At 43.2% G+C, this 27,482-nt stretch overlaps 1 pseudogene; it reads right to left on the reverse strand.

The window, feature by feature from the left end:
* Positions 1–247: 247 nt before the first annotated feature.
* LOC146202973 (uncharacterized) lies at positions 248–24,994 on the reverse strand (annotated as a pseudogene).
* Positions 24,995–27,482: the final 2,488 nt, after the last annotated feature.

Below are 27,482 nucleotides of genomic sequence, written 5' to 3' on the forward strand. Positions count from 1 at the left end.
TAAGCGTCTAGAATGCGCCGGGTACCCTTCCCATCTTCTTGTGTCCGTGGCCGAAGGCGTTCTGAAGAAAGTATGCCAGAAAAAAGCGGATGCCAGTCAACAGGCCCCGTGTAAGAAAGAAAAAATTTCCGTCATCCCTTACATTCATAGGCTGTCCCATAATCTCAAAAAAGTTGCACAGCGATCGGGAGTTAGAGTGGCTTTTTCGGCTTCGAATAAGTTGAGTCAGCTATGCACTAAAACTTCGTCAGAAGCCAAGAAGGTGATAGCCTGCACAAAGAAACATAAAGAAAAATTTGTTAATTGCATTCAAAATGTAGTCTATCAGATACCCCTATCCTGTGGCAAGCAATAAATTGGTTAAACGGGCAGATGCCTCAATGATAGGCTTCGTGAGCATGGCCGGGATGTCAGTAACAGATGTTGTAAAGGTTTGTCGGCTCATTGCCGTGTTTTCAATTGTATTCCTCTCCTAAAAAAAAAAAAAAAAAGTATGGTTTTAAAAGTGCAGAAAAACCGGTTAACGCGTGAAATAGTTGAAGCTGAATGGATTACTCTTTTGAAAGATGATTGCATAAGTAACCCTTCTGTCGCGTTCTTGCCAAAGGAGATTGCGTATCTGGCTGATACGACTTGCTAGCGCATGTTCGTTTGTCGCATGTGATACGCGGTGGTATAAAACCATGATTTCTTCCTTGAATAAACATTAGTTGGAAGTTAGCGCTGTGTGTGTCTTCTTTCTTTGTCCTTGTCTTGGTGCGCTACATTTTGTTCCCTTTGATCATGTACCAACAAGCCCAATTATCTACCCTTAGGAAGTTTATCTCGAGGTAAGTCAACTATGTAACTATATTGTCGTATATTATATGTTTAAAAACTGCGGAAGTATTATCGGTACTCTGGAATAAAGCTGCTGGCTTGTTGATAATCGTTTTGGCCTGTGGCATGATATCTATATACGGTTTTGTTTTTATTATTACGACGTTACTAAAGCAAATCTTGCAGTAGAGGAATAAGCTATAGTCCGAAGGAGATGTTTCTTCAAAGGCACGAACGCTAGCAGTCTCAAAAGCACATGCGTGCTCCGCGCTCTGCACGCGACAAAACTGGCTCGCTGGCTCGGATGAAAGGTGAAATCCAAGCTTTTACTACAATCATGCTTTATTTCGGTTCTTATTAAATGACTGTGTTTCATTTACATTCGGTTTGCATTTACGAAACCTGTGACGCGAATATAGGGTGCTCCGTGCGAGTAGTGTCAATCGAGCCATAACTAGGATCGCTTTTGTATTGCACTTCCAACATATTTTTGTTAGGAATAACAATAATGTTGGTTCATTTATTGGCCAATTTGCGGAAATCTTTAAAAGCGGCTCAGCCAAGCATGTTCCCTCCCCCCCCCCCCCCAAATAAAGGCCTCGTTCCGAGATATTTTCTTGGTCGTAGAGCACATTCACACATCATTGTCGATCGTGGACGTCGCACGCTGGGTATCTGTTGATTTGGTTGCTTTCAGAGCATTCGTAAAGCAGGGAGAGAGCACAGAAAATCGGCAAAGCAAGACACGCGCGGAGCGAATGGCAGGATAATCCTCCACCCCCGTCACTTCGTATACGTGGTGTTAAACCATTGTACTCTTTTGATGCCTCTCTAAGACGTTTTTGTCAACTGTCGAACATTTCTGAGTTTATGGAGAAGGGGAAAATTGGCCCTTTTCGTTTCCACAAAGAACGCGAGACTTCTCAAGATGCTGTCATGCGGTTGGAAAACAGGTCTTGTGGAAACGCTTCCAATGAAATCTGCAAAGTTCCACAAGTGAGCCTCGTCGTTTGGCGCTTCGCCTACTGTTGTGGCTACCCATGACACAATGCTACTTAGTACCTCCGTTTCGCATTAGCGGAAGCGTTTTTGTATCTCCAAATAATCGCCAGGCGCAACTCGATCGCCGCACGTGCACAGGAAGCTAGCGGAGCGTCTGCTCCGGCGACGTCCCATCGTTTCACATTTCGCCACCATGCCAGGATTGCGGCGCTGCCATCGCGCGGCGAAACTTGAGCTTTGGTATTGCGCCGCAGCACCGTTTCATGCGCCGCACCGCACTGCATGTAATGCGTCTGCGACGCGCGCGGCTTCCATGGTTAAAGTGAACCAGACTAATGTTGCCAGGCTGGTACTTCTTGATTTCAGCTAGATTGGTCCAAACTTCGCGTGGAAAGTGCAGGTTACCATGCGAGAAGTACCATGATGGCTGCGAGCACGATTAGCAAAGGAGTGGAAAGGTTTACACGGGCATGCCGCCGCCGCTTTTTCTTTAGTTTTAGTTGTATTAATTCTAGGAGTAAAATTGTGCGCAGGACGAAGCGTAAACCTATATCAGTGCCATCTGGGTAAAAGAATGCAAAGCAAAAGCCGCTACAACAAGAACACATTTCTCTTGATGAGATGCAATGCTGGAGATATTTGCGCTAATTTTTTCTAGATTGCCGTATTAAATAGTTAAAAACATCATCAGGAAGGTTCAATCTTATTTAATACCAGTTCTCTCTCGTTCTGAGGAGTTGGAGACGATAGCATTGCTAGTGGCGGCCCCAATAATATTCGAAGGGCAATAATCAAGAGTGTGTCTTGAAAATGCGCTGAAAACATGGAGAAAGAAAAAGACTAGGCGGGAGCGCGCGCAGCCTTCGCAAGCCAACCTCCCCTGATGCCGCTCCCTTCTTTCTCTTGCGCGCAACGATTCTTGAGAATTTAGCCAAGACAGTTGCCAGACTCAAAAGCAGCAGGGTACATGGTATTCCATAGTGACTGCGAATGCCCCAGCGGAAAGCCTACTGGAGTGATCTACCGAAAGTCACGCGTCTCGTCGTAACTCAAATTACTTTGTTTACAAATGTTGCATTGTACTCCGTCTTTATAGGCACAGTGGTAAGAACTGCTTGTAGCTTTTTCCTCCACGGGTTCGTCAGTAAGACTACGGATTCGAAATAACGTTGCATGCCATGGGGAGCTGGCTGCACCAGCACATGTATTTGAGGTCTGCATTTCATAAATGAAGCAGCCGATTTTCGTCTCGAACAATGCGTGCACATACCCTGACAAGCAAACGTTTCGTTTCTCGAGGAGTGCGCATAACAGGATACTAACCGTTAGAGCGACAGCCCCGGGCGGTATGCCTCTGTAGTTCTGGCATCCCGGCACGCAGCATTTCATATGACAGCTTTGTCGTTGGACTAGCTGGTTTGATTCCATGCTTGCGAGTGCACAAAGACGCAACACGAGAACAAGAAGGACGACTGGACAAAGCGGATAAGCGCTTCGTGCTTCTTGTTCTCGTGTTTGTGCGCCGAGCCCCGCAAGCAATTCATAGGACGCAGTTGAGGGGACCCAACCACACGTCGCGAAATACACGTGTGTACTGTGGCAACTCCTAGGGCATCGGCCCGTCTAATGGTCCAAAGTTCCATCCATCGTCGGCGCTGGATTTCTCCAGAGAGGAGCGTGTGAAACCGCAACCGAAACCAGCTACCACCTACCGCTTGCAGTGTCACGTGACGGCTAAATACCATGATGCTTTTCATTATATTTTTTATGACTAGGCTTTAATCCCTGCCCGCGGCGCTCCCTCTTAGTTTTTTACTTCCTCCATGGCTGAAAAACAACCTCACTTTGTCGTCGAAACAAGGTCAGTGACAGCGAAAAGCGTCAACGCCAATGGGTACTGATAAAAGTCTCAAATCGCACTCTATTAACATCTTATTCAGCTGAAGTGAGAGCCTCTCGCTTGGAAGGACGCCGCCATATTTTCACGCTGAGTTGGAAAAGGCCGCAGCGCAAACTTCTGAAAATTGCGTGCATACTCTAGCGCTAGTTCTTAGCTGGCGTTCTGCTTTTGTGCGCTCTAGGTCCGTTATTCCGCTGAGCACGCAACCACGCAAGATCCGCTTTGCTAAAACTCTCTAATATCCACCAACAAACGTAGACTCGTCGCAGCTGGCACCTGCGCCGCCATGTTTCGAACGCATGGGTGTCTATTTAGCCTTTGCTACCAGGGTACATCTACCTTCATTAATCTGCTAGCGTCTACTGGAGTCGAAACACAGGCTGCCCCCTTCCCACTTCTGCCCATGCACGCAGTTTGATTTGCTTAGTTTCCATCGCCCATCCGCTAGTCGTGACGTTGGCTCTTGTGAAAGAGGGCGATGCACCGTTCTTGTTGTAATGGCTGTGCACAGTTTCATTAACGAGGTTCTTTTTCCTGCCGCGTAGTGGACTTTGTAGGAGGTGTCGACGAAACATACACTAGACCAAAGGCTCCTTTGAACTGAAACACTGACATGGTCAATGTGTTAAAGAGATCACAATGTGTGACCTAGAAAAACTATACGGAAAAAGGAGAAACTACGTACTCTAACTCGTTTAATTGCTTGGAAGGTGCACAGGCGTGGAACCGTATAACCAACTATTTATTGCAGTGTCAAAACGCATACCACTTACTTCCTAGCTCACTTTAAGCACAAAAATGTCTTTTCGTCTCTGTAGGTCACATTAGGATGCATTAAAGGCTGCTTTATTTAAGTGCACCAGCGAACCTAGTATCCAACGTTAGCTGTGGACGCGTAGAAGCAGAGAAGTATTTATCGCTTCTACGCCACCGCCTTTTACTGTGCGGCACAGTTGTTGGCACGTGACTGTGCAAAGATAACCTTCAGAGCCACCGATCCATTCAAATTACGCGCGCAGTCTGCCAGTCCACGGGCCAAGGGGAGCCTTCGCCCCGCTTTGAACTTTCCCTTAAGATAACAGCCGCTCCAGCTGATCAAGCGGCCACAGTTTTCTCTCCCGTCACACAGCAAACTGTAAGTTAATCCAAAGCGCATTCAGCGACCATCTGGCAAACTACAGAGTGCTTATAAACTACCATACTCTTTTGCGGACTTCACTTTTCCTTCCATAGTTTGGTCCGATCTTGCATCCACGCTTTCAAAAATAATCGCGATAGCAAATTTCATCAGACCTGCCTGACTTTTGGGTTAGAAAAAAATAAATCGTCTAACTAGAATAATAAATCATTCTGCTAACATCCTGGATATTGTGCTGGCATCAGATCCGGGAAGCTTTTCGCCTGTAACTTATCTAGAAGGTCTTATAGCGACCATCTGTCTATTCATTCTACAATCTCATGTAGTCTGTAGAATGAAAAAAAGAAAACGCTTACCATTTATGATAAAGGGGATTCCGACAGTTTTAACCATCCCCTCGCTGTTTTCCTCGATAACTTTAACCCTGATTGTCAACTTCGTTTACTTTTAACAAACTGGTTACTTTTTATATCCGAAATGCAACTTTGTGTCGGTATGCACATTCTCGTCATCACAATAACAGAGCAACCTAGTTCTCCGCGGTATAACAAAACACTAAAAAGATTAAATAGCAAACAGAAACGGTAATTACAAGCAGCTAAAGCAACCAACATGGCGCACGCTTGAAGTAAATGCTACACTGCCTCTGCGAACTATGGCGCTGAAGTAGCCAAAGCTAAAGCAACTTCTCTTCACACACCTTGACAAGCATGATCCATAATAATCCAAAGTGCTTCTGGCAAACCATTTCTCCCTCTACATCTAGCGCAGTCTCGCTAATAACTGATCATTACGGACTTTCATATTCCAACTCAGGTGTTCAAAATATCCAATACGAGCAGTTTTTCTCTCTATTCACTAATTAACCTCTTGATAAACCCCTTGTTTTAACAACTCTTCCATGGAAAACGTTATACTTGAGCCGAGCAGAACATCAAAGGTCATAAAAGTGTTACCGACTTCATCATCTGCCGGTGTTGCTGGCATCAACCCAGAAATCTTTAAAAATACTTGTCATGAGCAGTGTGGTATTATCTCTAATTTTCTAGCACTCGCTTTCTTTGTCTTCACTACCACTGACTGGCGGATCGGGAAGGTTATTACAAAAAAAAAAAAAAAAAGTAAACCAATCATCCTCGCTAAATTACAGACAAATTTCGCTAACAAGTGTTTGCTGAATATTCACGGAACATGTAATATATTCCCATACTACCAAGTTTCTGTCATCCCATAATTTGTCTCATCTTAACCAACATGGCTTACGCGAAGTTTGTTCCTGTGACGTACAACTTAATCTCTTTCTTGATGATATTATGCACGCCAGAATCAAAACATTCCTATGATAACAACCAAATAAGAAACCATGAACTCAGTCCACAACCAAATAGTGAAGATTTAAACGTGAAATTTTAAGAATGAGTCGTGCATGAGGGAATTTATTACAAGTTATTTTTTCAAAATCTATGAATATATGACATCCGTATCACACGCGCTCGTCGAATTTATCGTAACTGTCGCCCTAACACCGTCTACCCAGTGAAATTTTTTTACCTTTCTTTTTACTTGTCTTTTTACGTATCTTTTTACCTGAAAACATCCCGAGAATGGAATGGCCATCTATCCGAAATGGCAACCATGATCAACTTCAGTAACTTCAAAACCGCCATCGAAGATCAGCCGTATTCATGTTAATTGTCTTTTGCAATGACCCCGGACCTTTGAGGAATAAAAAAATAAATAAATAAAATACCACGGGGAACACTTGAGCTCCGCCTTTAGGGGCATGACGGAAGAGCGTAGGTTATCACCTGACATAAAAAGCCTCGCTTTAAACAAACCGTATGAACGTACCTGCTGGTGGTTATTCGAGTGTACCTGGCTCCCGTTGCTGGTGATACCTGTTAGTCAGCAACGGCCCAGTAACGTACAATCAATAAACTGAATTTCATGGCACAAGGCAACGAAGATTAATTCAATCGAATATTAATTGAAGACGGTTGTTATTTTTCTAATTAGGTTCTTCCATGCTAGAAACGCCCTTTCTTTGGAGCGCAAGATACTTACATTGGCTCGCAGTTTCCTTACTCTGTCTACTCTTTCTAGAAAAAAAAAATGTTCTCTACATATCATTGTCGATACCACACTGCAGTCCGAACACTTTCCAATAGTGGCGTCGCATATCTTCAGATAATCAATGTCTTTGCACGTGCAAGCGCTGAGGGCCGGAAAAAGTAATGTCGAAGAAAACAGCTACAGTATTGCTATATTATCGGACGTTAAACATCATTAAGCATCCATCATTTTGTGGCGGCTGTTTAGGGCCTCAGAAAAATACAGCATATATCTAGGGACCATACAGAGACGCAAATAGCATCAACAGTTAGTACACACGAAATATTGTCTTCTCGACAAGGTGAACAAAATTATCAAACGCTGGCTGCGCAAACATACATTTCCTTTTGCCCTTCTTGTGATCAAACTGTATTAATGAAACACTGCTACTTGTGCAGACGGTCATAAAATTTATATCGATGCGGCACTTTCGTTTTGCTTGGACTGCATGTGCGAAAAAAAAATAAAGATAATAATGACACAGGGTCTGTTCCGAGGGCACTAGAGAAGGTGCTATCTGTGAAGGTATATGGTTAAAGCTGCCTGCTAATGGGCGCCTTCTTAGAATTCGTGAGATTGCCTGTGATGTCACTTGTTTGCTTCAGGAATACCAAAAACGAGTAATATTTCTGAACAAAGGCATTCATTATTGCTGTGCTCTCCACAGTAAAATTCCAATGTCAGTCTTGTGCACCTCTTAAAATGCAACTCTGCCAGGGCTGCCACACTAACCCTTATGCTGTCCTGTTTTCCTCTCTAGGTAATTTTTTTTTTTTTCGTGTATCCGCGCCCCTAGCAGGCACCAGTTGGCCAAATAGTCTTTTTTCTTTTCATGCCTTAATGTTTAGATTTTTTGCCGGGTGGCTTTTTTAACTGTTTACAAATTGTTTTTATTTTTCTAATCTTGCGAGAAAAACTTTGGTGCGGTCTATGCAAGTGGATCGTAGGCGGACTTTATGTGCGTGGCAGAGCTCGTTGACTAAATGATTAAACAACAAATTAACTAATGCACTTTCTTACTTTTGACTTCAAGGGCTAACATCGTATTAAGAACCTCAAGGCTGTCAATATAAAACCTAAGTTCCGTTCTCAACTTTTTTTTTTTTTTTTTTTTAGGGTAATGCGATTCAAAATATTTAATGTAAAAAATATGCATTTTTTTAAGCTGGGAATAATGGATTTCCAAAGTGCATATATTTGAAGTGACGTTGCTTGCAGTAATAATACATAAAATACGAAAGCTGTTTGTCCATTTTATGCTGTAGAAGCAGTTGACGTGATTTCCGCGACATTACTGCGCCTAGCGACTCCATTTAAAAAATGTGCCTTGCGAGAAGCCAACTTTGCGAGATGAAAAAGGAGCACTTTTGACGTCATATATATATCGAAATTCATTGCAGATAAAAACTATTTAAGAACTGGACCAAACTCCTACCTTGGCAGCCTTAAGACTCTTGAAATCTAAAATAAAAATATTTGTTAGTTGAGTTCATCAAATGTTGCATCACGATTCTATCAATGCAATTCAGTGCAATGCAGCTGTGCTCTCATGGCTGTTCCAGCTGACAGGAATGGGTTTCTTCTATTGCAGTTGGCTGCAGCAATTGTTTCTCAAAATTTAAGGTCCTCGAGCCACTCTTTCCCAAACTTCCGCACATACTTGACAGGTCGCAGTCCTCTGGTCCGCACGCTCTGCATTACCAGACTCAACGATTACATTAAAAAATACTGCATAAACCAATTCAAGGCGCACGTAATAAGCGTGCTCAAATATTCATGATCTTAAGATATCACTTACGTCATGCACTCACAGAAATAAATGCAGAAAAAAATATAACTGAAAAGAACTTGCACTATAATATATATATAAAAAAGTAGTACCATGAAAACAGCAAAAAAAAAAAAAAAAAAAAAAAAAAAAAGACGCCAAGAGGATCTAAAACCTCCGCTTCCCTCAATACAATATTTTCACCCGCTAAACAATGCAAAATCCGCTAAATTTAGTGCGACAACCGCTTTCTGGACAGCACGTTTTATTGTCCTCTTTATCCACCAGCACAAACCGCACCGGTATATCTCTCGCAAGGTATAAAAACCCTGTTAAAACAGTTAAAGAAAAGAACACCCAGTATATTCACGATGTAGCTTCTTCTTTTTCATTATCATTTGCGCAAGAATCGTGCAAGTACTAATGTCGCTTATCCCGCGCTAAACTTTTGAAAAATCTTACTGACAACGAGCCTGTTGCTATAGCATGCGGCTTCAACATTAATGGCAAGCTTCCGCAATAAAATACGCATGCAAGAAGAGGGCAAGCGCAAAACGAAGATACAGATGGAATAGCAACAAAATTCTCGCGTCTGCAACATCAAACTAGCCGAATTCAGTTTTGAATATTGTTTAGTCACGTGAATAGCCTCTACTCTGCTCTGCAGGCACATTTGAAGACAAAAAGAAAAGACTCCTTTCGTCTGTTTTATTAACCGAAAATCAATCCTGTTGCCGAACGGCGGTGGGGAGACACACCTGGATACCTGACACTCAAGAAGCTTGAAAAGCAGCGCCGCGTAGTGCCATCTGACGGTTCTATTTAGTTCGCGCACAATTGATTAGGGACAGCGCAAAGATAAAAATAGCGCAGCAGAGCGTTTACCGCCGCAATATTAAACGACCGGGTTAATGCTGAGCGGTTTTAAACGTGAACTCGGCTTGGCCATTCCAGCTGAAATCAAAACGAGGAAATCGATCCGGTCGGGACATGCATTGTGGAAGCCGTATTGCACCCTCTTGATAAAGGCGCCCTAAATACTGCCTACTTTGCGCAAACACGTCTAATGTGCACCTAATTATTTTTACACACGAAATAAATTGAAATACAGGACCTTTGTGGCGCACGTTTCAGCAGTGGAGAAGTCGACTGGCATTTTGTTGTCTTTATGGACACAATTTGCAGAGATGCGCACGAGAGACAACGCGTTATAAATGCAATCACGCAAGTCTGTAACAAGTTTCGATGTCTCATTGCTACGCCTGGATATCTAAACAAAAGGGAAGAAAAAAAAAAGGCGTGAAGAGCTTCTACTGCGACGTTTGTAGCAACAGGCGTGATTAGAGAAGTGCATAAAAGTGGAAGTTGAAAACATGTCATCCAGAAAATCGCGACGAATGGGCTCAAGTGTGACTTAATGTGGATGTGGTCTAGCTGTCACCGGAAGCGCGAACGAAAGTACAAGTACTCCCGGAAGGAGGCAAACGAGCAGAAGGCAAACAAACGCGCGGAGAAACACTGCGCCCTTCGACTTGCTCACAGGTTTCGGTCTAAAGTCATTGCCTTTGCTGACACCAGCCACTAGTCGCCTTGAGCCTAGCTTATGCGTCCCGAGCAATGTCCGACGAGGGTGACAAAAAAGCACAGAAAAGTTCTATGCATAGCGCAATTAGGCGGAACACTTCATACGAAGCCGCGCAATGCGGCGTTTCACCTCTTTCTTTTCGAAGCATCCCAATAATTCACTTAACAGCTGCTGATGTAGTATGTGCTGGTACTGAGCTGATGCTTAGGTGCTACACGAGTATCATTGTTCGCTGTGCGCCTGTCAGTCCTTCTCAAGGAACAGAGTGCACTAGTACAAGCATTGTACACTGAAACCCCGTGTTCTTTATTCGCTGCGGCATCCATTTCCGAATCAGCAACCAGTGCACTCCGCGACCGGGGACGGTTACAGCAGGGCGTCCAAGTTGGACGGGCGGGAGTCGGCATGTGCTAGGGCGAAGCTGGCGCCGTTGCTGTGGCTTTGTCACAGCCACATATCTGCAGAGAGAGAGAGAGAGAGAGAGAGAGAGAGAGAGAGAGAGAGAGAGATGGAAGAGATTGGCAATTAGATTAGATTAGATCGATGAGACTAGGCTAGAATGTAAATAAGGTAAGAATAAGAACCATGCCATCGTCAAGGGTTTATGTGGTTAGTGGATAAAACGAATTTAAGTGGTTGGAGTGTATATAAGATCGAAATATAGTGTCCCATTGTGGCTGTGTCATACGGAAAGCGGAGCTGCTAGCGTCTTTCATGGAACAAGTCAATCTTAAGTGTAGAAATGAGCTTACAAATGTGGTCAAATTACTCTAAAAGTGACTGTTGTATTCTTTTTTTCCCTTGAACATATAGGAGCTACATGGGAGGCTGTTGCCAAGATGTGGCTACCGGGTTTATCGCCTTCCAAATGCGGGTGGGAAAGTAGTCTCGTTTTAGTCTAATGTGCATTCATCGGTAGCCCAAGAGCCCTTCAGCAGCTTGCTGAGCGCCGTCATTAACGCCGTAGAACACAGAAATATCGGGTAGTTGACGAAATGACTTAGTAATGAAACTTTCCATTAATATTTCGAAGGTGGGGAGAGATAGTTTGAGGATTTGGAAAATAAACCTCGCAACTACGTGCTTTCAAAGCGCTCAATAATAAATTCAGCTTTAGCATCTTATATTATGCATGCGTACTTCGACATGATATAAATGAGAAAAATAACTTATTTTGCAATAAATTTCCGCCTTCGCAGATATCATACTTAGCATTTTATGAAACCACACAGGACAGGTTTCGTGCGGCAGTTGTGATCGCACGACAAACTTCTGCAGCGACATTTTGCTACGCAGCGGAGTCTTTCTCCATTTTTATCCGAATGCTGACGAAAACAAGCGCGCTCTGTTGGTTCTTTATGGCAGACTTAATTGCTCGATGTGGAAACGGTACAAACTTCAGCAGAAACAGTTCGTACGCATCGCAACAGTAATACGGCGGATCTTTAAGCTAGTAGGTCAAACATGGTCAAAATGCAGCGGAGCAGACTGCACAGAATAAACACACATGCACAGGCAAGGACGATGCTGTACTGAAAACTGAATTATTCTAGACTCACGCACCTCTCTTCCCTTTATTTACTTCATCGCCCTGTCGGTATGCGTAGGAAGTTCAATTCCTTCCACAATACAAATACAGAAGGCATACTGAAATATTTTTACACCAGAAATCTTCCTAGCTCATGCTTCTAAAATCTCTCGCGTCAACTTATCCTTCAATAAAACGGAGAGTTGAGCTAGTTGGTGCAACGTTTATTAACGTTTATTAACTACGCAGCGCAACAGATGAGGGACCGTCTACTTGCTTGTTCTTCGTCTGTTGCGTTGTGTGTTTAAGAAACTTATCCCTGTTCCAATGCATAACGACAGGACAGTGAAGTGAAGGGAGAAGGAAGTGTGCGGATCCAGAATAATTCAGCTTTCAGTGCAACATCATCCATGTGCGCGCGTGCGTGTGTGTGTGTGTGAGTGTGAGTGTGAGTGTGAGTGTGTGTGTGTGTGTGTGTGTGTGTGTGTGTGTGTGTGTGTGTGTGTGTGTGTGTGTGTGTGTGTGTGTGTGTGTGTGTGTGTGTGTGTGTGTGTGTGTGTGTGTGTGTGTGTGTGTGTGTGTGTGTGTGTGTGTGTGTGTGTGTGTGTGTGTGTGTGTGTGTGTGTGTTTTCTGTTCTTATCTGCTCGTCTGCGTTTTTTATCACGCATCGCAAGCTTAGACCATGGATATTAATGTATTTACAAAATTATTTTAAAGTATTCCTCAGTTGCCTCACAATTATTGCGCAAAACTCGCATCGTTGTTTTCTATGGAAGTTTTAACCACTCGCTGAGAGCAGAGAAAAGTTTTTTTTTAAAGCGAATTTTCACTTAGCGTCATAAGCTTAGATCATTGGTATAAACTGCGCATAACAGTACACTCCAATACCTCGCAAATTCCTCCCTATTACAAGGTGTCCCATAAAAGCTGGACTTTGCCATTGCATTAAGGAGTGACAAAAGTTCAGTTTGCACGTCTTGACAGAGTTGCGAAGTGTCTCGGGTGCCGCGGACGAGCGAGCGGCGCACGGCAGGGAAAAGTCGAATTACTCGAACCTCACAGCGGCCGGCAGACGAGCTCCTCGGAAACTTTTTTTCTTTGTGCGTTTAGTTTCGAACCACTCAGTGCTATGGCAGCCCCCGCACAATCAATTGCCGCACGATAAATTTGATAATGAATAGGATCTATAGGAAAGTACAGGTGCAGTATCTGTCACGCTTCACTGTAGACAACTGAACAGCGTCGTAACGGAAGGGCGGAAGGTAGGACTGAAAGAAGAGAGAAAGATGCGCCCTAGTGGGGGCCTGCAGAATAATTTCCCCCACCTGGGAATCTTTAACGTGTTCTGACATAGCACGGGCGCCTCTGAGTTTCGCTTTCATCGAAGCGCAACTGCCGCGGTCGGACTCAAACTCGTGTACTCCTGATCTTTAGCCGAGTGGCTCAACTACTGAGCCACCACGGCAGGTGAAACACGGCCTCTCTTGACCTAATCAAGTATAGGGGCCCACCCAAAAGTGAGACAGGTACCACGCCATCCTTTCTCCAGAATTCAAATTAAACAAAAATTAAAAAAAAAAAGAATTGCGTAAGGAAAAGGGGGTGCTGAAGGCACTTCCGCGTCCTGTCAAGGTAAAGCTACAGAGCGTCCCCCTAATTCACACCGTAAAACTGCGTACAACTTCGCTACAAACCATGTAAAATCATGCTTAACAGAGCTTTCGCTGCTATCTCTATTTTCAAACCGTGCTTGATCCCCCATCATTTTTTGAAATCAATTTTAACATCCTGAGTTCGTTATGTCAAATGCGCAATTATCCACTTCGATAAATACCTACTTGGTTGATGGCGAAGTTTGAGCCCGAAAATGACCATTGAAAGAATTCGAAATCTTTGCGTTTTGTGTCTGTTGTTTGTTATTACTTTCAGGTAGGTAAATCGTTTTCGATTTGAAGAGCAGTTTTAAAATAATACGTAGGAGTGAACTGGCGCTGCTTTATTGTTGCTCGGCCTGTACCAAAACTTCCGAACAAGAGCTCATTTATGCAGTTTGCTGCAACTTGTTAAATATTTTGATGATAATTTGTAATAATAGTTAATCGCCATTATTAATTACTGAAACAGCTAGCACCATCTTTCACTCATCCGCTTATTTTCCTGAAAAGAGCGGAGTAGAAAATATCGTTACAGGAAATGTGGAAACACTTTCAGAACATCGGTTTAGACGTACGCTTGGGACCTGATATGGACGACATAGAAATTTTTCTTTGTAATTTCAAAAGTATTTCCAGAATAACACAATAAATAATAACAAAAAAAGAAAACCTGTCCAATATTTAAGGGAATCCCTGAATGAAGTAGATTGGCAGTACAGGAGAAATTAATCGCTACCACTCACCCGAGCGCCGCTATAGGCTACAAGGAAAAATATAAAAACTTGATGAAAAATTTTTTCTGGTACCGGGTTTGAAGCGGAAATATATCCAATATTTAGTCTCTTATTACAAGGAACAAAACCCATGTTAGATATAGGCTTCCCCAGAAACTCGTTATTGGAGATTTTTGACGCGTAAAGAAAACAAAAAGAGCTTTGAAACGTCTCTAAAAGTTTACGATTTTCTTAATGGGCGCGGAATTGATCAATATAAGTGAAATAAGCTCCTGATGATGATGATGATGATGATGAAGCTCCTCTTTTTCATCAATATGCTGTAGGCTTCGAGAATGTGAAAGGAAAATTGATAGCAAGCAATTTGCCAAAGCCGGCTATTGTCCCCTGCCTTCTGATTTCTGCACAGTTATACTACTCAGTGCACATTCACGGCATTCTTAATGTCGGCGTATCAAAAAAAAAAAAAAGAAAGGAAAAGCTCATGGGTCACAGCGAAATAGTTGTACCATGATCTATCTGTAATCCATCGATCCGATCAGTTGTTAAAAACTCCAGCGTCTAAAAGTTTCGGAAGCGCGACGTGGCTCTTGTGTTATAAATTATCACCATCGTTTTCACTCTATAGTCACAGTAGACGAAATGACTTTAGCCTTACACTTTTTTAGAAAATCAAGTTCACCGTCTTCTGTTTACTCTTCGTTGCTTTTTCATAAGCTTTCGAAGACGCATTTAAGTGCGTTTTGTTAGGTTCATTCGCATTTCCGGTGCTCCCGAACCACTCATGTCGCTTCAGACAGCACAGCTTTATTTTATATCGCAGCGAAAAACTGCCCTGGTGACTTGTTTTTCACGCCCAACTACCCATCTGAGTCAGGTAATTAGTAAAATAGCAATGGTAATAATATTTACAAAATTACGAGGAAAATGACAATGGTGGTGACAAGCTCAGCGCAAAAATCCTGAGGACTTCGTACCCATAGCACACAAAATATTATACGTCATGTGCACTAGTTCGCACGGCGAAGGCTCTCTATATATCGACCCTCGAAGTGCACTGAGCAGCGTTCAGCAACATTTGAAAATCATTTCGAGGTGTCGCAAGAAAAAGAATACTTGAAAATATTTGTTAGCAGGTGGACAAACTGCCCTTGGCGATACCCATAATTGCAAATTAAATGCCAAATGTTATCAAACGTCCCCAAAGGTACTCTACTATTGTCCAAATGATTACGTTTTGTTATTACGTTGTTTCTTTCACGACGATTTGCATTTTTACCCGAGAGTGAATCACTATTGGCACCAACAATTTCATCGATATTGTACAGTTGCGCACGATAAAAGTTTTGTTAAAAGTTAACTGTACCGAAATAGAGTAACTCACGTGGATTTGACACATCGCGAACAACAAAGGCGGCCAAAGGAGAGGAGTTCTTGCTGATGGCCGTAGCCGAAGACCATTTACGACCTTCGATGTCGTACTTCTCGACCAGGGACATGGTGCACTCTCCTGGGAGGTTAAATGATGAACAAGGTGAGTATACAAGAATTTAAACCCCTCCTTTTGAGATGCATTTTAGCGGGTGATTTAGCAGCCCGAAACAGACCGAAATGATTCTTAGAAATGAGTGTTGGCAATGAGCGAACAATTATGCCCTTCGCAAAGCTCGAAAGACTGATTTGAAGTGTACTTTATTGTTTATCATTTGTCTTAAAAAGCGAATCAGGCTTGAACCCTTTCCGTTTCTAAGGCATATATTTGTAAGTCAGATTATGACGCTAACCGATTATTAACGTCTTTGGTATATCGTCTTTCTCAAGGATAACTAAGGAACGAGGCTTGTTTCTTAGCTGTATGCTACTCTGATGACGAAAAGTTTTTGGAAAATGCGAATTACGGTCTTCCTTTCGTTACCCCATTTTAGCGCTACATGAGTGCAGTTCGTGCGGCACTGCGCGGGTCAGGAGCAAATTTCTCTCGCCTACTTTTCCCAAAAGCGGCACACCACAATCTTAAACAGGAACTGGGATGACTTTAAAGCAACGAGCGAAAATGTAAGTTAATTGTTATAGTCTACATTGCAATTTTTGAAGCTTGCTTGCTCCAAGGGAAAGAAATGTTCCCATCATTAGACGCGTCCTGCTACCGAAAGCAAGGACATACATTGCTTAAAGCTTTTCAACGTCCATCAGAAATTTTGATCGTTATAGCGTAAAATGCACCGTTGTTCAGAAAACGCAGCCACGTTCGTACGGCTTCGCAAAGCAGGGCCTAATGTTGGGAGGCATTTCATATAATGTGGTAACTTGCGCTAATCAGAACGGGTGACATAAAAGAGGCCCACAGTAAAGCATTAATGCGTTGTTAGTCGAGTATCAATGTTCACATACGCGATCGAGGATGTGCAACGGGAGCCGCTCACGGAAGCCATTAACGCCATGTAACCTCATATAACCTTAAAGATAGAGCTCGAGTCTCACCCTCAGCTTTCTAACCCGAATACATGCCGCGAGAGTAATCCACATGAATACAAGCGAATTTGAAGCTGTGTGAACCGATTCTCTGGCCAGGGCACATCCCCTGAATTAATTTTAACGTGCGTGAAGATCACTGTGGGCTAATCCCTTAAGCAAGATTTATAAAAGATTGGTCGTAATATGTTTAAGCTACGAAGTGGCCGTCTAAGCATTCTTTTCTCTTTACATTGGAAATTTTAGTCTTTCCAAAAGGGCTCGAACTGGGACAACTTCTAAATAATGCTAAAGAATAAATCTGGCAAAATAATGAGGCAGTTTTAAATATACGACTGAAGATGAATTTTACAGCGAGTTTAAAATTTTAAATGAAAATATTGTTCATGAATTATATTCCATGATGCCGCATTATGTCTTTTTTTTTTTTTTTCGTCTTCGCGCTGATTCGGGCGCCCACCGTTCGGTTGTGCAATTACAGTGACCACGATGGTTTCTTTCTCTCATAAACCTAACTAATACTTACTAGATGTCATTACTTCTTTCATTACAGCGAGTGGCATTGCGAGAAAAGCATCTGCAAATATTGATTTCCTTAGAGGGGTACCAGAGTTTGAGCTCGACCTCCTTCGATCTTGTTGATAAAATTTGTGCCTCATTATTGAACCAGCTAAAGTAATTAGCCTTAATAACTGTATCGAAAAACATGTCCTGGCCATGGGACAGCCCATACAATTTCTCAGATGAGTGCAAAAGTTAGTGGCACAGAAAGAAATTGGCATAAATCAAATAACTACTTATGCGCTTGGAAGTTTTTACGGATGAATAAGTAATGAGGTTTTAATTTACGTAAAAAAAAAAAGTGCCGCAAATGTTTTTTATTATTATTTCATTATTTTTGAAAAAAAAACAAACAAACTTCTTTTGTCGTTTCTTTTCTACTCTTTCGCCACATGGGCAAGCAATATCTCATATTTCGCCGCTTCTCTATAACATGTGCCATACGGGCTATTTCTTTAAATGGTTTGATGCATAATGCAACACAATATATTTCAGATAAAACAAAATGCCGAACTTAATGTGTTCTGTACAGCGTTCTGTGAATAACTTTCGTGCACAGACACTTTTTTTTACGTTTGAGATATTTTTTTTGAAATATACGGTGTTGTGTTATAGCTTAAAACCATGTAATGCAATAGTACCTATTTTATATAAGTGGCAAAACATATGACGTTACTCGCCAATGTCGTGATAGAGTATAAAAATATAGAGAAAGCAGTGTTTTTTGAAGAAAAATAATGATATGAAACAAAACAAGAATTTGGTGCGCAAATTGTTTTCCTGTGCGATTAAAACCTCAATGCATATTCATTATCTCCAAATATTTTTCAAGAGCCAAACTTCGATATTTGATTTCTTGTACATTTTCTGCTGATATCAACTTTCGAGCTCCCCTTGAGAAATTCGAAGGGGTGTCACATGACCAGAATTTTTTTTCGCGAAAGCTATTTAGAATAATTAGTTTAGATTGTTCAATAAATGGTTCAATATAGATGGTTCAATTGCTGCTACTACGACCACAACATTTTTTTCATCCCGTCTCGTTTTGCAATCTCCCACAATGTGGTCAGATTTATTCGAGTAAGCAATAAGTGTACACTATCAAAAGGGATCAGAAATCGTACCTGAGGACAGATGCATGATGCCGTCATGACCACCTATCTATCATATAGATGATTTCGTTGTGCGCAACGACCTTGAGGCTGCTGCGAGGCGTGCTCATCGTCAGTACTCTGGTCCATGAATCCGACGCGGGGTTGTACGTCTCTACCATGTTCAGCACTTCTCGACCCGTGAAGCCGCCGACGCTGAGCCGAGAGGGAAGCAATGCACGTGCGCACTTTAAGTGACACATGCAGTCACTATGAACGTGCAGATACGCAGGTTCATGGTGACTGGCTCATGACTGGTTCATGGCTCTCAAGAACGCATGGCGAAATCGGAAACCGGGCGTGTAACCTCGCTCTACCTTGGCTGTGAGCTGTACTCTACAAAGACATAGACTTAAGCAGTAGCAGTGTTGCGTTAACTGCTGTGCTCAGTGTTGTCTTTATTTAAAGCTGTTCTCAGCCAATCGGGGCCATCCTAACCCCCGAACTACACACTGACACTGTGCAGTCCACTGCTACAAGTATACGTTGTCCAACGTTAGCAATCAGCTTACGCACCCCAGTGGACTATGTCCGCATTAGATTGCGCGCGTTAGACTTTGCATGTCCAGCTCTTAACCATCCTGAATCGAGCAGCAGACCTTTTGTGTAACGCTTATCTCTAAAAACGCGTGCTTGCATACTGCCGCACAGCAAGGCCTAAAAAGGCCGCATGGTTACATACTGTTCTCTCGAAGGATATCCGGGCGCAGTTATTCATACACTATAGAAGTATCTGCCCAATTCAGTCCAGCCCATTCTCATTCCACTAGCTGTCTTCCTTTCGCGGTACGGATCAGCTGTCACCACCTGGCCCGGAGAGATATACTTCCATGACGCTTACAACACCCAACTGCCTGTCGTAAACTGTGACTCCTTCCCGGACTCTTGGATATCACTATAGCTTTGTTCGTAGTAGCAGTAAACTTTATTTGTTCAGAGAAAGGTCGAATTATACCCGTAATTTCCTCGAGGGGGTCTAAGGTTCAAACGGCTTCAACTTTAAAACAGGCTCGACAAGGTACGTCGTTATAAGTTTTGAGTTCTGCTAATGAGTTTTGTGTGCCAACGTCATATACGCTTATCAAGATTACATCCGAAAAACGGGGTTACTTATCATATTGTGTTTTATGGCACATAAGCGACTAAGGATACATATTATGCACAAAAAAAAAATAGTGACTGTCTAATAATGCATGTCGTCAACTCCTCCACAATTCACTGAATACTGCTCGCAAACATGCATTAGATAGCAGCGGATAGAAGAGTTCGATCAGCAAGGACCCGTCTTGAGATAGCTGGTGTTTGGTTTACATTTGGGGTTGGGTTGGGTTTACATTTAAGAGAAGCAGAATGACAGCCATACCTACTTCAGTGCACAGAAGGCATGCAGGTATCACATTATGACCGACATATTTAGAACTGCACTTTGCCTGGCTTGGCTACTGTAACACAGTTTTCTGATCTAACCTTTCGATGTCTACATGTTAGGGCGGGTCACCACGATAGCGCACAATCACTTTCATTCTGAAGGGTTGTGGCTGTACGACGCTTTACCATTGGAAGCTTTCTGCAAAAGACTGCATGTTCAAACAACTAGTTTTCAAAACCATGTTTTCATAAAATGTACAGGACCAGACAAGCTTCAAAATCGTGCGTACACACGTTTCGACACGGTTATTTGTCATTTTAGCATTTTCTGCATAATCTTTCAACATGAAAACTATCACCGGGTCGGAATGTTGCATTCACAGCATGCTGTCTTTGGCGTTCAAAAGTAAATAATACAACCTATGCAGCCTGTTATAGGGGCCATTAGGGCCAAAACTTCGAGGCTAATGAAATTGCTTGAAATCAGAACGTGGGCAGCGCGGAGAGACAAAATGAGACGTTAATATTATGAGAAGAAAATGGCATGGGGGCACAAGCAGCAACGCGTGTTGATATGCTAACAGAAATGAAAAGAAAGGAGTGAGTTTAAAAAGGGTTATTTTGTGCAGCGCCTATAACAAAAGGCTTTTGTGGGTGAACAAATTGATTTAAGGGGAAAAGAGGAGCACCCTGCAGAGAGACAGGTAGATAGGTGCATACGTAAGATAGCAAAAAAACTGCTGAATAATTGCTGAGATCACGGGAACGCCAGTAAGAATAGGAGGGTGTGGTCTGGAAAAGAGAGGTTTCGGGTCAGCATATACTTATGTCATTGTTCTTTAAGGTTACTGTGCCTCTACATTTTTATAGCTTCTATCGCTATTCTATTATTTTCTGATCCCCCGCCCTCTAGGCAAATTTCCCTAAATGCGGTCCGCATAGGAATACGAGTCTGGGACACTTTTATTATATCATGAGGCGCCTGCTTCCGAACTGGATGGCCGATATATTCTAATACTTTTACTCACCTTGATTCTGTTTTATTTTGTCGATTTTTCCAAAATGCGTTTCTCTTCTTAAATCGTACACCATAGTAAGAAGAAAGGCTTTACCGTTTTTGTGAACACTCCGGCGAAAAAAGTCGGCCCACTAATAAGTAACTAGATTTCTCTATAATAGGCAGTCAAGTTTAATTGAAGTTGGCGGGAGGTAAGAGTAGACAATTTATACGCTTTCATGTATTTAGATAACAGTCAATGTTTTGTTGCACAGCAATGGTCGCTTTTCGTTGCTTCGACTTTAGTGTCATGAACTCGGATGCAAGTCACGTATGCAAGCTCGGGGTTTTCTGTCAAACCGGTAAGTGCACCCGGCTTCGTCAAATACGGCCAATCGACCAAGCTCACATGTAAATTCTTCCGGCAGCCGTTGTGGCAGCAGCGGCGCTCCTGATGTCCTTCATGGCGGCAACCTGGAACCACTGATTCGTCTTGGTGTCGTACCGTTCGACGGTGTTGATGTGCTCGTCCCCATCAAAGCCGCCCATGGCGTAGATATACCCCTGCGACAAGACAATCAGCACAGTGCCGGCCAAATGCGACTCACAAAAAGCAAATAGTTTAGCATCCTAGTTATTACTTCGTTTAGATGGTTTAAGAGCATTACAATGACGGCACTATGCAACTGACTTAATATTGAGCATCTAATAAGGCACTTGTACATTTCCCTCGGACGCTGATTATTTTCAAGATGGAGGCACATTTTCAAATTTTCACATTGTTTTGAGGAGTGCGCAAAGGCTACTCAGTAAATGTTCGCCAGATCCAGGATGATTCAATGTGAAATATTTGTCAACTCTTTTCGTCTCCACATCAGAACTCCGCACCCTTTGCGGGCTAGAAACTGTACCCCTTTTTAGTGAATCTCTTCATAACAGCACCCATGTAAAAAAGTAATCACATTTTATGCCCATAGATTAAAGTTTTATGCCATAGCAGATCTTTCAAAAACTGGAGAGGTTTCTATCTTTAAAACGATTTTTTGCAGTCATTTTTTAGCGGAACTTAATTGAACCCATGAGTTAATATGTGAGGTTCTTTTCTCTGAACTCTTCAAATTTCACTTCTCTCCCGATTGATCCGGATCACTAATTACAGAGTAAAGAATTTATTTACGACTATACACAAACTGCAGCACAACTTCTCTGTCAGAATGAGGCCTCTCTTCTCGGCACCCAGATCCAGTCTCCTTTTTCTTTCACTTGCGTCGGTCGGCTCGCTTCAAAGCTGCTCTCTCCCTCGTCTTAGCCAGGCTCCTGGGGGCTACTCCTTCCTGCGTCGTCGTTTCGTCGCGGCTGTTCGTGGCCATGACAGCTCTGTTGACAGCAAGCGCCCGTCAAATTCTCAGAAACGGACTGGCTGGGGAGGGTTGCGGGAGGATCCTTTCGGGAGCGAAGCTTTTCTGGGGCCAACCTCGTTGTTCTTCCGCTGTCCGTCTGTGCTGCGCCAGCCGCAGACCTCGTTCCAGGTTCCCATTCGGAGGGACGAGGCGTCTGCGGCTCCGTTTGCACACGCACGCACAAACGCAAGCATCATCCCGCGGTCAGGGCGATGCAACTGCGCACTTAATACCACGTGTGTGGACGCGCATGCCCTAATTCTCCACGGTGATTTAATAGTGCAGCGAAGGACAGGACACACGAAGAAACGAACAACACGTGTGTGTACTGTCCGCTACAGTCTCGATATGATCATGCACTAACAAACCCAAAAAGCCACGCTTTTGATGTAATAGTGTTCAGGTCGCGTCCCCAGTTGTGGACGCTGTGCCCATTAACGACTGAAAGCTCCACGATACTGACTTGCTGTGAATATTCTGAAGCATCTTGAGTGTGAGTGCATTTGAGTTCTGCACCAAATTTCAACAAACAGGGATCACCACACGCTAGTAGGCGTGACCTGCAACGAGGCAGCCATCTCATAGCAAGCTACGGAATAAACACACAAAAATCATCTTCACTGACATTTTGTGGAGCTAATTATTTCCTCAGCAGAACCTTGTAGAGGCGATTGAACTTCCATGCTGTAACAGAAGTTGAGACTATGGAAAGGAGCTCTTCAGTTAGGCATCCAGCTAGGAACCGCACGTCGAACCGCTGCTCACACCAAAATTTTCGCCCATATTCAATACTATTTTGTTGAGAGGCTGCTAAGATCCAATGCAGTTTTCTTACAAGATTTTCTAACGTGGTGCTCTTAGCAGGCTTTCAAAGTAACAGCAGTACGTTCAGAGGTATGCGCAATACCAAACTCAAATTCAATTCAATTTCAACTTATTCAACACCATGAAGATGAGGGGTTCCTCGACAAAAAGCCAGAAAGAAGGCTTGACAGAGGTCCACGCCCCCTACAAAAAGTTAATGCAACCTCATGCATCCGTGCAGATGTTTCATGGGCTAACTCGCAGTATAAAACATATAAACATTAACAGGTAGCTTATTGTTGCAATACACGGCCTTAATGATTAGTCACCGTGATACTAAAAAAGAAAGATGATCAACTTTAGAGAGTCTCCTTAGGGCCCCTATATATTAAATTATACCACTCTAGTCCAAAATCCGGAGACTGGTTAGCTGAATGACACGCCGCATGCGGAAGTTGAGCGTCCTACTCAGTACTACTCAAAGCGCAAAGACCTGTCGAAGGTCTAAGATTGTGCATTCCTCAACCGATCGGACACACCACAAGCCGCTGTCCTCTCGGCTGATTTAGACCATATTGCCCAGTGTTACTCAAGAGGTGTATCTCGATTTTTTCCGCTCATACTGCGCCATTACATTTTGCCATGTTGCGTACATACTGTTAGATGATTGTTGGCCGTCAATTTACTGTGCTAGTTTTTTAATTTGCTGTTTCATTTGTATATTTGCTTGTTTTTGTGCTTCATAATTTTCATGTTATATATGCATATGTTCGCCTACATTTCACACATGTCCTGTTGCTCTGCCTTTACAGGGGCTTGGGCATCTCTCAAGCTATCGTTGTAGCTTTTCATTCGAGGCCCATTTCCTGTATATTACTGGAAATAAACGTTGGACTTATTTGTTGAATATTTTACAAGATAAGTCCCTTCGCTGCTTGCCCTTCATTTTGGCAAAGCCATGTACTGAAAATGACCAGTTCACTACCTGGCGAACACTGAACAAAAAGGTGAGAGAAAACTGACCCTTAGCATCAGAGCGCCGCATTGAAACACCACAACTATATCTTATTGTTATTCTTTCAGAAGAAGCATATTTCCTGTTCATTCCTTAGTAATTGCTTGTGAACGTGAGATTATGAAGGATGATGAGAAACCCTCTCTGCGCAGTTGAAAATGAAACTTGTTTTTCTGCCTTTGTGTTCATGTTAATTTCGTGTTGCGTGAATTTGCTCCTAAGATTTCAGATGCTCGGAACAAAATTTCTGTAGAGTATGCGAATCATTCTAAATATTTGCATGTTCAATCAGGTCACATCAGTGTTTTGCACGAATATTCATTTTGCACAAATATTGCGACAAGTCGCCAATAATCATACGGATATTCGAATCGCATTCATTTACTTCTGTAGCTGGCTATTGATATTCGATTCAGTATCGAAGCTAAATTATGCGTATCAGATTGTGTTTTGGAGCAATACCATTGGCACGTGCATTCCCAAATTGTGGGCATCGAAATGTTAATTACGAGTGGCTGAGGCACACTACTATATATTGCAAAACACAGTCTTTTTTTTTTTTTTTTTGTGGCCTCAGTTGGAGTTGCCGACTTCTTCGAACTGCTGTCGATTTGAAATACATGGTCGTCGTGCATGTCATTCTCCGTAGAGCTGGCGTTACTATACACCACGGCAGATAAATGGTTTGTCCTTCTGTAACAATCCACAGGATTGCAGCACCTGGTGCGTTTAGCTGACGCGTGTCGCGTAAAAATAACAGCGGACGAGAGCAACTGCGACATAGAACTGATTCGGTTGGACATCGTAGCAGCTTGCCTGTAGGGTGGCCATGCTGACGCCGCAGCGGACTTGGCCCATGCTGGCCATGCGACTCCACTGGTTCCTCGTAACATCGAAACAGACGACGGATTTACAGCACCCGATGCCACTGTGACCGCCCACGATGTAAACGCAAGCATCCAGAACGGCCACCCCGTAATTCATCCTGCGGGTGGAGGAAACCAGAGAGCGCCGACGGTCGCACAATTGATAAGGTATACCGAAAGAAAAAATGGGCTGCCATTTGAGTTAATGGCCTAAGCTGCACAGTTTTTGCAGCGAATAGGAGTATAAGAAAAAATAGCTCTAATCTGACGTCTAGTTTGTCTCTTCTTCGCCTGGGAGTTATAAAGGTCTGTTTAACCCAGATGGGTCCTCTTATCGACGCGAGAGCGTCAAAACAGGGGTTGTCATGATTAATAGCAGATTAATCGTGACGCCGTTTCCTGCAGTGCAAGACACCGTTGCGTGAAGAACAGCTGCTTGCATAAAGCGTGGTCTGTTAGTGCGCAAAAACAAGAGGCCATTTCCACTAAATAGGAAGATAGCAGGTGTTTTAGTGCCACTCCCATGGAGATTACTTGCAAAGAAGTTCGTTTTCTTGATAGATTTTTCAGATGAGTCTTGTACGCGCGCATTTCCCTTAAACCATGCTAAAGAGAGACCAGCGAGATAGGATTCCTGCTAAACAGAAAATAAAATTATGTTGGATACTTAAGGGTAAGAAGCGATAGGGTAGGCGACCACCCGTCATATAAAGGCCCCACTTTATCCAAGCCGTATGAATGTGCCTGCTTGCTTACGCCGAGTGTCTGACTGGGCGTGCAGAGCATTTGAAGGTTGATTCTATTTCACCTTTCCACCTGAAATGAGCCACCCCAGTGGGCAGCTCCTCCCAGCTTTCTGATACCACTCGGTCTGGTTCAGTTGAAACCGTCGAAGAATCAGCTCCAGGTCATGCCAGCTACCAACTGCCAGCGCCACGCTCACTTACTACTCCCAACGCCGACACCGTTTTTTTTACGTAACGTGTCACTTAACGCTAACGCGTTATAATGAACGAGGATCGATAGAAAGCTATAGCCAGCATTTCAACCAGGGGACTTGCTTTCATCTGGGCGAAACGTTCATCATTAGAGAGGGTTTAAATCGAGCATTTTCTCTGAGGAGGAAGGCTATAGTCTAGTGTGGAGTAGAATGTAATGAGGCAAGGGTGGTGGGATCAAAACGTGTAATCAGGCCCGTGGGACCAGCGACGCTTCAGCAGCCACATCCCATCCTACTTTCTCTCGGTGAGAGTTCTTTTTTTTTTTTAATAACGTTGTTTTTTTTTTTTGCTTCAGGGCATAATGGAATATGTAAAAAATAAAGGGAGTATTAAATGAAAGAAAAAAGGTTAGCTGTTCTAATAAAGTTCAAGAGAGAGCACTGATAAGGCCCTTGAGTCCATGCAATGTATGAAGATGGGTTGTTCGGCGAAAGGCCCACTGCCGTCAGGTGCCGAATTCTCGTCGGCTTCAGTGCCGGGCAAAACCACAACAAGTGGTGAATATCTGCCTCGTGATCTTCCTCGTTGTGATAACTTAACTGAAACACCCACAAAATTGAACTCTGCGCAAACGAAGAGAAGTCTTCTTGACGAAAGGTTGGCTAGCGGATTGAAGCTTTTCTTCCAATATTTTTTTGTTTTGGTTCGGGGTTTGCTGAAAGCATTTTTTAACGCTTTAGTTGTGAGCATGCGCATTAGAATGCTGCGGGGAGGACCACATGGTGTAGGCACATAGAAACACAAAGGGACAAAAAGGTGGGAGGGGAGCTGGCGAGGACTTGTCTGATACGTTATTCGAGTCTGTGGATGCAAGAACTCTTTTTCTTTGATACGCCTATCTGTTCTCCTTGAGCTCGAGCAGAAATTTTATTTCATACCCTACACTAAAATTCAGCAAATACAGAACAGAAACCTGTGTAGTATTTGCATAAAAAAAAACGCGGTAAGCGTACCGACGCAATGTGTACCAGTTGTCGATGAGGCGCCATGTGGATGTGCGGGCGTTGAAAACGTATAAATCGGTGGTCGCATCCACCATCAAGCCACCAAAGACGAACAGTATATCGCTGGGGATGCGCGGATGGAGCCAAATCTTCGAGGACAGGTCAACGCCAGCACACTCGCGAAACGCCGCCGGCTGCCGAGTCAGCGACTGCGCAGGGAATATGGCATCCAGAACAATCAAGGTGTAGGTTTTCGGACGTGAACTACGTTCATATTCTTCAGTCTTAATCGGTCAGTGAGGGATCATAAGGATGTAGTATAGACTAGTGCGCAGATATATTTATTACAAATTGGTTTGGTTTGGTTTGGTTTGTGGGGTTTAGCGTCCCAAAGCAACTTCAGGCTATGAGAGACGCCGTAGTGGAGGACTCCGGAACAGTAGTCGAGCGCCGTAACCACTGCGCCACCCCGGCGGGGTATTACATCATATTCAACGTCCCAGCAACCAATATCAGGCAAGTTGCGTCTACAATGGGAAAAGGGAAGACCTCCGAGTCCTTTGTTCTGCTGCAGAGGCGGCTGCCATATAGTGAAAAATTCCGTTGTTTCATATTCTTGATATTTCCTTTATTTGAATTCTCAAGTTACCGAAAAAGCATT

The sequence above is a fragment of the Amblyomma maculatum genome, chromosome 1 (genome assembly GCF_055883805.1).
Source record: "Amblyomma maculatum isolate TAMU_Amacu chromosome 1, ASM5588380v1, whole genome shotgun sequence".
NCBI lineage: Eukaryota > Metazoa > Arthropoda > Arachnida > Ixodida > Ixodidae > Amblyomma > Amblyomma maculatum.